Source organism: Centroberyx gerrardi, chromosome 7 (genome assembly GCF_048128805.1).
Source record: "Centroberyx gerrardi isolate f3 chromosome 7, fCenGer3.hap1.cur.20231027, whole genome shotgun sequence".
In the NCBI taxonomy this organism is placed as follows: Eukaryota; Metazoa; Chordata; class Actinopteri; order Beryciformes; family Berycidae; genus Centroberyx; species Centroberyx gerrardi.
Window position 1 is genome coordinate 20,001,197 of NC_136003.1, and position 9,710 is coordinate 20,010,906.

The following is a 9,710-nucleotide window of genomic DNA, read 5'->3' on the forward strand; positions in this document are numbered from 1 at the left end:
TGAGGGGATTAGGCAGTTATCAGAGCATGCCTCAGAAACTCACAGACACAGTAATGTGATTCTATAGCAGGAGCCATTTGATGAAAGGTGCAGTCAGATAAACCACTAATTCATTAAGATTTCCAAATGTTATTACTGCACTTTTGATTTATTGGAGAACAGACAGAAAAACTGGTGTGTATCGTGGCCCACTTAGCCACCATGATGTTATCATTTGCATTCTGTTTAATGCAGAATATGATAAGAGATAATGGAACAAAAAACAAACTGTGATTGATTGTGATTTAAAAAAAAAAAAATGTGAAAAAAAGTGAGGAACTATTAAAAACGCCAAGTGAATCATATTTGATACATGAGTTTTTGAGACCTCTGCATCATCAGTGTGATAATTTTTTTCCTGAAAAACCTGATGTATACAATCAGATACATGCAGTGCACGGATAATCCATAATAGACAGACATAATTAGATATATTTAGAGTAGAAATTGAGATATTTATAGCCTATATTGTATTTTTTATATATGCAACCTGCTGTATCACGATGATCGATGACTAGTTGGATGTTGCCATGACTCACTTGCTAATAATTGTCTTTTGCTCATTGATTTTCACTAAAAACTGACCAATTCAGAATACAAATACACAATAATTTGTTTTTGGTGTGTATTTTTTAGATGGCAAAAAAGTTCAGTGTTGAAGATGTCCTGAAGATGATTATGGATGGTGATGCAAGTGACATGGAGCAGTGGAAGCACTGGAGAGCACTGGAGACATCGTCCTGAAAATGACCTCAACCCTTCCAGCGGGAAAAAATCACAAGGTTTTTGCAGACAACTATTTTACATCAGTTCCACTGGTGCAACAGTTGAAAGAAAGAGGAATCTACTACATAGGCACAGTCCGAATGAACAGGGTAAAAGAGAAAGATATGAAAGACAAAGGTAAACCAGGACAACACCATCATTGTAAGATGGTATGGTAACAAAGCTGTGAACCTTTTCTTCTTTTGTCGGCATCGAAACCACTGGGCAATGTGAAACGTTGGGATCGAAAATCCAAAACCCACATAATGGTTCCCAGACCAGCCATCGTTGAAACATACAACAAGTTCATGGGAGGAGTTGACCTTCTTGATATGCTATCTGCACTTTACAAATTCAACTTCAGATCCCGAAGATGGTATATGTACATTTGGTGGCACACTGTCACAGGGGCAGTAATCAATGCATGGAACCTCTACAGAAGACACCAGAAAAAACTGAAGCCCAGGCAGAAACCCATGGCCCTGCGAAGGTTTCAGGCTGCTGTTGGCACTTCTCTCACAAGCACAGGAAAGGGCAAAATCAAGTGTGGCAGATCCTCTCCACCCCCCCCCCAAAAGGTCAACCTCTAGTGTGCCTCCTGATGTGAGAAAGGATGGCGTTGATCATTTCCCAACATGGGAAACCCGACGGAGATGCAAGCACTGCACAGGCAATCACTTCTCCCATGTCTACTGTGGGAAATGTAAAGTCCATCTTGAACAGGGACAGAAACTGTTTTCTCGCCTACCACAATGCAAAATAAAGAGGTTGTGAACAAAAACATGAACCAAAAAATGAACCAAACTAACTGAAAGGTTCCTCTTCCACCCTGCCGGTCCCATTGGTGGGTTTGTCATTGCTGCGTGATATAGCTTCAATGTAGCAGATACAGAATATTAATGACATTGTTGTAGCCTGGTAAGACCATCCTGATCACGTGACCTCACATTCTGTTTCGCTCCACAGATCAGTCTGGACTTCTAGCCGCCCACATCGATTTCAGTAGGCAGGAGTACTTGCCTTGACAGACAAACTCCATCAGCCAATTAGCGAATCCAAATTCAAATCCAGGCGGAAGAACGGCGAAAACGTCTTTTCCGCCGAGAAACTCCGCTAGTGCATACTCTTGTTCTTGTTTAATTGTTGTTATTGAGTCTATTTCTGCAATAACTGCACTTATGGCTGTGTTTACTCTACTAACGTTAACATTACCACTCATTGCTTCGTGAGACGGCATTACTGTTTTGCCAGTGGCGGCCTGTATTTCACGTCATCAACTATGACGCAGTCCCTGATTGGCCCGGTTACATTGTAATTTCAGGAAAACGATGTGGGCGGCTAGAAGTCCAGACTGATCCGTGGCGCGAAATAGAATGTGAGGTCACGTGATCAGGATGGTCTTACCAGGCTAACATTGTTGTACAATATGGAAAAAATGTTCTTTTCTAAGTTTGAAATTACTTGAGGAAAAATTTAAAGGAAACAGAGTTTCCTTTAAATCAAGGAGTTAAATCAGAGTTTAAGGAGTTAAAAAATGTTGTGTTCTGTATGTTTTTGTTTGTTTAAAAAAAAACATGCTGTGTGCAATAAATTGCAAAAAATTCCGGATGTATCAAATACGATACAAAACAAAACTCATATATGCAAAGTGTTATTTAATTTTTTTTTTTTTATTTGTCAGAAGGTCCAATAAAGACTCTACTTTTCTGGCAATTATTTGATGGTTCAGGCTTTATAGGGTTAAAAGAAAATCTAACTTGTAATTTAATCAGTGCAGAAACCTGTTCAATTTTTTTTTTTAGAAATGACATAAAGCCAACAGTCCCTCCAGCTGGATCAAATGTGCCACTGTGCACCCTGAGCCGGTTAATCTTTTCCACCTGTGCTTTTGGTTTCCCTTCCAAAAATAAATAAAGCTCTTATTTGCTGGAAAGTGAAGTCCATACCAAAAGATATCTCATTGGAGAAGGTTAGTAACATGAGTGAGTGCCTATTTATTTACAAATTTACTATTTGCTATAGAAAAGTACAGTATAGAACATTTTCAGTAACGCTTTATTTTACAGCCCGCTAATTACGGTGTAACTAGTTTGTAATTATGGGGTACAAATAAAATAACAATGCTGTAGTTACAGGGTAACAAAACAAGAAGTCCAGGAATTAAAGGGTAACAATTTTGTAATTATGAGAGATTTATAAAGTAGTTGTGGTGTAACTGTTTTCGTAATTACCGCATACTTAAAAAATGATTACAGGGTACAATAACATAATTAGGGGGGACTAAACAAATGTTATCGGTGCTTAGAGGTTAATGCACTGTAAAAAGGCCATTGTAAAGTGCTACACATGTTTCTATTAACTACATGGGTTGATGCACAGGCTGTTCTGGAAAAAAGAAATTCTACACCTGAAAAGTTGAATTGAAGATGAATAACTTTTCTTTTTATTTTCCTAAAGTATCCACTCAGATATGATAGTAAGTAAGATTAGAGTGAGCTCTTTTGGCTTAAAACAGTGAAAGTGCAATAGGAATTAGCAATTAAATAGATGTTTTCATCTGATGAATCATAATGCAGCTGGAGACAATGCTGCAGAGTTCATAGAATTTAGAATGTCGGTGTCATAAAGACAGATTGACCTGAACACAGACTCAGACTCACAGTTTCATCTCTGATCGGTGTTCATCTGCACATTGAGAAAGAAAACTCAAATTGCATTCATTTGGGGAAACATCAACAATATCTACCTTTTAGAAAGGAAAACATGGAGAGTGATATCCATCTTGGTAAGCAACATGTATTTTTAATTTTATTATTTAACAGAAAAAGATTAGTACAGAGGATTTTTCTGAACAAACAAGACACAGACAGTCAGGATAGACTAGCTGTTTGTGTTGAAGGATTTGCATTTGTGTCCAGTTCTCCTTAGTTTGATTTACATTGTAAATTCAGTTAGATTTGTTGTTGAAACAAAACTATGATGAACGATATAAGATGAAGCTATGATGAAGCATGTTGACCTTGAATGAAGCTACATCAGGTGGCCTCATGGTTATTTGTTTCATTAAGATGTTTCCATTGCATTTCTTTCAGCATCCATGCAAATGGTCACTCAACTCAATGCCCTTAGTGATGATCGCCATGAAAGCATCAACTGCATGTTTGTGAAAGTCCTGAATAAGGAGCAGTACCTTTATGCTGAAGCCTCTAGTTTCTCTGGAGTGACTGCTGAGCTGGACTGTGACCTTTCACCTCAGTCTGCTGTTGGTCTCGGCTACAAACCTGCTTGTGGATTTGAGAGCCTCAATATATGGGAACCAATAGTCAGCACAGCTTCATCAGCATACAAACTTCTCTTGGACATGGACAAAGGAGACCTTCCTCCCACAGAGACAGAGTCTCCTCTCATGAAAGTGGACACAGTGTTAGGTAATGCTGGAGCATCCATCCACCCAGCTCAGCATGTTGAGGCTCAATCCAACCTGCTCCACCTTGTTGAGACTCCATCCCATGAGGCTAAAAATGACTGATGACTTCAAAATCATTGAGAGATTGAGGCTGCTTCAGCACTCCCCCATTGGTTTTGACGATGACTACAACATGGAGGTAGTTGGAAAGAGATACCTCTATGCTCCCCCAGGTGACACATCTGGATTTGTGGCTGACTGCTGCTCACCCTGTGGATCTACTCTGGGCTGCCTGGATGATCGGGAGCCACTGGTCAAATCCCACTTTGACTTGGAGAAGGAGGGATTTGGTGAGGAGTTCCTCTACGCTTCATCACATCTCTCTAGATTTGCAGTTGACTGCTCCCCACAACATGGGCCATCTCTGGACCAGCTTGACAAATGGGAACCTGTTGTCAGCAGCACTGATTCTCACCTGATGCAGTTCCTCTCAGTCCTCCTGGAGGAGGAGGAACGTGGCGAAAAGCACATCTATGCTTCCTCCACAGTGAATTCTACATTTATGGCTGCCTGCGCTGCACACCATGCCCCTACTCAAGATCATCTTGATGAATGGGAGCCAATTGTCAAAGCTGATTCTAAACTGATGCTGTTCCTCCAGGACTTGGAGAAGGAGAACGAACAATGTCCTTTTATCAAGAGGGAAATGTTCAACTCCTGTGCACAGACTGAGGCCGCTGCTGAAAGCTCTGTCACCGTCCTGCATCAACCTGAATGTTGTGAGGGAACAAAAGTCACTGTCCTCTCTGCTGGACCTGACAATAACTCCACCTCAGAGGAGGTTCTCCCCATCTCTCTTACTGAATACACCCTGATTCACCTGCTTAAGGAAGGATCAACCAACCTCCTTCAGGAGTCCCAGGCTCCAGCCATCCAGGTTGAGGTCAAAGTTCCACCAAGCCTTGTGGTTGAAACTGTAAAGGACACCAAGTATCTGTCTGGTCTGACCCTGGAAAAGACACTTCCACCCGTCCAGCTAGTCAAACCCACAGGACCTCTGAGTTCCAGTGCCAAAGACAGCCTGTCGACAAAACCAAAGAAGAAGAAGCGTGGCTTCTTTTCTTGGCTATCCTGCATATTCCGGAGGAAGACCAAGAAACCTGCTGACAACATGGCTGCAACAGCAGAGACGCCGCTCCAACAGACCTGCCAGACAGAAGCAGATGAGCCAAAGCAAGAATATTGTTGCCACAGCAACAGCAGGTACTGCCTTTGTGTGTTTTTAAGGTCAAAGGTCATCAATAAGGTTTAGATTTAATGTAAACGAAAATATACCTATTAAACGACAGGGACAGGAGTCTGTGAGGTCATTTTTTTTCTCAGTTTCTCATCTCACACTTTATTGGAAAGATTGGTCGACTGGCCCTGGTATGATGGAATGGAATTTATATTGTCACTAGGAATATAACAAAAACATACCATTCAAAGTGTGAAATTTCCATCAAACATCTCCACAGAGTTAAGAAAGTGCAAGCTATTCTTCTGAGGAAATATAGCTCTTTGTCTAATAGTTGACAGTATGGAATTCATTTACAGAGAAAATCTAAAAAGCTTTGTGTACATGATTAATCTCCAATGTATAAAGACACATAAAACATAAATATATACTCTGATGATTGATGTTTGTTGTGAAAGCAGGAGATGCATGGAGACAATAATTGATTCATCACCTCTCAACAGAGTGAGCAGAGCAGCTCGGTCCAGCCGTCTCACGCCTGCAGCCTTGGTCATGAACAGCACCATTCCTGTATGGTTAGGGCATTGGGAGAAAGTGGTCCAGGCTTGTTAATGGTCAAATATCACTGGCTCCTGCAAGTCTATTCACTCTGTGTTTCAGCAGAAGCATATATCACTATGCAACACACACACACACACACACACACAAACAAAAACAACAAATAAAGTCTTTTCCAAAAACTATTTGCCCGTGTGGAGCCACTATAACAGTTCAGGGTTGTAGTAGGCTAATATGTTCAATATTCAATGAAAAGAAAAAAGAATCAACACTGATAACAGGCGTAGACCTTGAGAATCTGCTCTCTCTAGCTATTCCCATAACTTCCTCTTTTAACTGCATGCCCTGAAATCATAAGAAAACCCTTTTTTTGGAGAATGCTTTGGGAGAATGACAACATGAAAAACAATTATAGCCTACACACAAACCATGGGGCCATGTATCAGGTCTGTGGTCCTATGGATATCTCATACACCTGCTGGTCTGATTTTGATGAAACTTGGATGTGTAATGCATCTTCAAACTGTGTTCTGGTGGTAAACAGTCACACAGATTAGCCTGATGGGGGCACGATAACTAAAATTCAAAATTTCAGACTCTGAAAAGTTGCTACACCAACTGCTACACCACTGATTTGATTTTGATGAAACTTGAAGAGATGATGCATCTTGTCACTGATTGGCCCAAAGGGAGCCTGCATAATTTTGGGGGGAAGACACATTTACTTAGTCTTGTCTTGTTATTTTATACTTAGCCATTATTTGCACACAGCTGATCCTCCAATGGACCTCCATGATGACATCAGCCATGGTTGCTTGGAGATTTGTGACACAACTGCAACTGTTTGAAACCCTACCATCAGTGTTATATGCCTATATAGGCTATCATTTAAAAGATACATTTTCATCTGTCATGCTTATGAGCTTATGTAATTTCTCAGCACAGTAATGGAGCTTTTGAAACCTGATTCAAAATCTTGTCTGTTACAATATATTATATCATGCAACAATTATTTTACAACTCATAATAAAAGTAGGTGCAAATTGCAATGCGTTATGCCTCACTTATAATGATGCAGTTGAACTTAGTTTATGCAATATGATGAATTCATGAAAACATCATCAGTATGCCATACTAACTAGGCATTTAAAACATATAGTACATTAAAAATATAATGTTTGTTGTGGCACACTAATGAGAAATCCACAGCTCATTATACATTTAATGTCAAAATAAAGAAATACATGGGTCCCAGTGGTAAATATATCACTAATAGCCATAACTCAGTCTTACCAGATTCAAAATGCATACTGTATTATGACATTTGTTATGCAGTTACAATGTAATTATAATGTACTTGATACTATACTACGATAAGATGCGTGTATGATGACCTATAGTGTGTTATAACCAATAGTTCAAGAGACAGTCGGTCAAACTTTGTTCAGATTGGGAGTAACAACACATATTTTTGCATGCATTGATGCCATTCCCTGTGTATGCTTGAGCGCATTTACATACATGTACACACACACACACACACACACACACGTGTGCACAGGCCTGTGAATAATTTCAGTGAGGAGTCAACCTGCTGGTAATTAGCTCACCTGCTCTTTATCTCTTGTACTATAGGATGAGGATATATTTTCCTGTGTAGGAGTTCAGGGCTACGGAAAATTCTCCATCTCACCGTAACTCCAAGGCATTCTCATGTGTGTCCGCCATTTTTGGCCTCAAACTGTGATTTCCATTTTCTGTTTTCTCTCTCAACACCTGCCTTTCTTGTTTGAACCATATCATCCTATACTGCTCTCTGTGACATACAATTAAATGCCTCATCCAAAGAGTTTCAATAAGTACTTTCTCTCAACCTTTGTGAAATTTGCCCCCGTTTTTGGTTGCAGCACCGAGAAACCTGGGAACGATTCCCTGTCTGTTTGTGCCCACCTGCAGCTAATTCTCCAGACTAAGCTGCATGTTTCACCAGCATGGAAACAGCTAATATCAACAAGAATAGGAACACCTGATTCATACTGTAGTTTACAGGCAGATGAGGTAAGATCAGTGACCAGCGTCCTCTCGGTCATCTGAGACGCTTTGTATGAACACTGACAGAATCCCCACGGTGCACCTTCTGTTTGGCGCCAGTCTGTGAAAATACTAGTTCATATATTCCAGTAGAACCATCTTCTTCATCGTTCTGATAAAGTCATTATGAAGTGATGTGCTGCCGTAATTCAATAACAAGCAGCATGTGAGTGACATTGAGATGAAAAACAGAAAGACAGAGAGGGAATTAGAGAGAGAGAGAGAGAGAGAGAGAGAGAGAGAGAGAGAGAGGCCTGGATATCTCACTCCCTGGCACTTCAGGTCCTGTGCTGTCATTCTTTCCCCTGGCTGGGCTGGCCTGGGCTGCAGGGAGCTGGAAGGAATTAGCCTGCTACTGCAGAGAGAGCTTGGAGCTGACTAGTGTTGGACTACAGATGGAGCTATAAGGCCGGGCATTAGTCCCGCCGTAAATTTGTTTCCATATTAACGTGCATTTAACGAAGAGCAAAGTCTAACTTGTCAGTCATCATTAACATTCCGGATAACTTTCTGCGGTAATGGTTCATAGGAGTTTGTGACTGCTAAGGTTTTCGCCTGCTGGACAATGCATATGATTGACTGCCTGTACATGGGATAAACATCCAGTGGGAACCTTGGCCAGTATTTGTTCCACCACAATAACAGATGCAGACAAGATACACTCCTTCTCTTACTGCTGTGGTAAATAAAAAAATGGGTAAACAACAACCTCCAGTCTGTGATGATCCAACAACCACCAACATAAACAAAAATCAATTAATGCATGCTTTTTTCCTTAAATGTGTACTATGAATGTAGTTTGTAAAGATTTATTTCAGGCTAACAAGGCGGGTAAACCCTATTCTGTAAATAAAAAGGTGGTTAAACTCAGTTTAGGTTGGTCTACCCTTTACTTCATCCCTGAACATCTCTCTCTTTTTCACATAGATAATGCACTGAATCAATGCAGTGGGGTTAGACACACACACAGCTTGCCTGCAGCAACATAACATTATAATGGATTAACTGTGAGTGGTTGCTGACAGAATGGATTACCAGATGTCTAGGTTGGATGTCAGACTACTTTTTTTTTTTGTTTCCCTGTTTGTAAATCTTTTTTGGGATGGGATTCAAAGTATATTTATTTTCTACTCCTTGAATGGAATCCAACTCATACTGCTGTGTTGTCAGTATTGAAGATGTATAGTATGGGTAGCAGGATGTTCATCCTACTTAAAACATATGGTGTCTCTATGAGTTGAAAGTTGGTGCAGATGCCAGGGATCATTGCCCAGTCAGATTCTTGCTCAGCGATGATGGGATCATGTAATGTCATATTAGTACAATGAAATATTACTGTAACTGCAGATATCAGCACAGGATGGAGCTGCATTCACAGTCTCTCGAATTAATAAGGAGCTTAAATTGGAATAAGGAACTCTGACATTGAATATCACATTAGCTTTGACAAAGACAAGCTTAGTGTGATCCAAATATTTAAATATATTGTGATAGACTTTGGAATTTCTTGTGACAAAAATAATTCATCTTCAAAACTGATAAGGAAAAAGGTTCCTTTTGCCTGGCATTTCAAAATGAGGGAAAATGTGTTTTAGTGATAAATCTTTTTCTTTT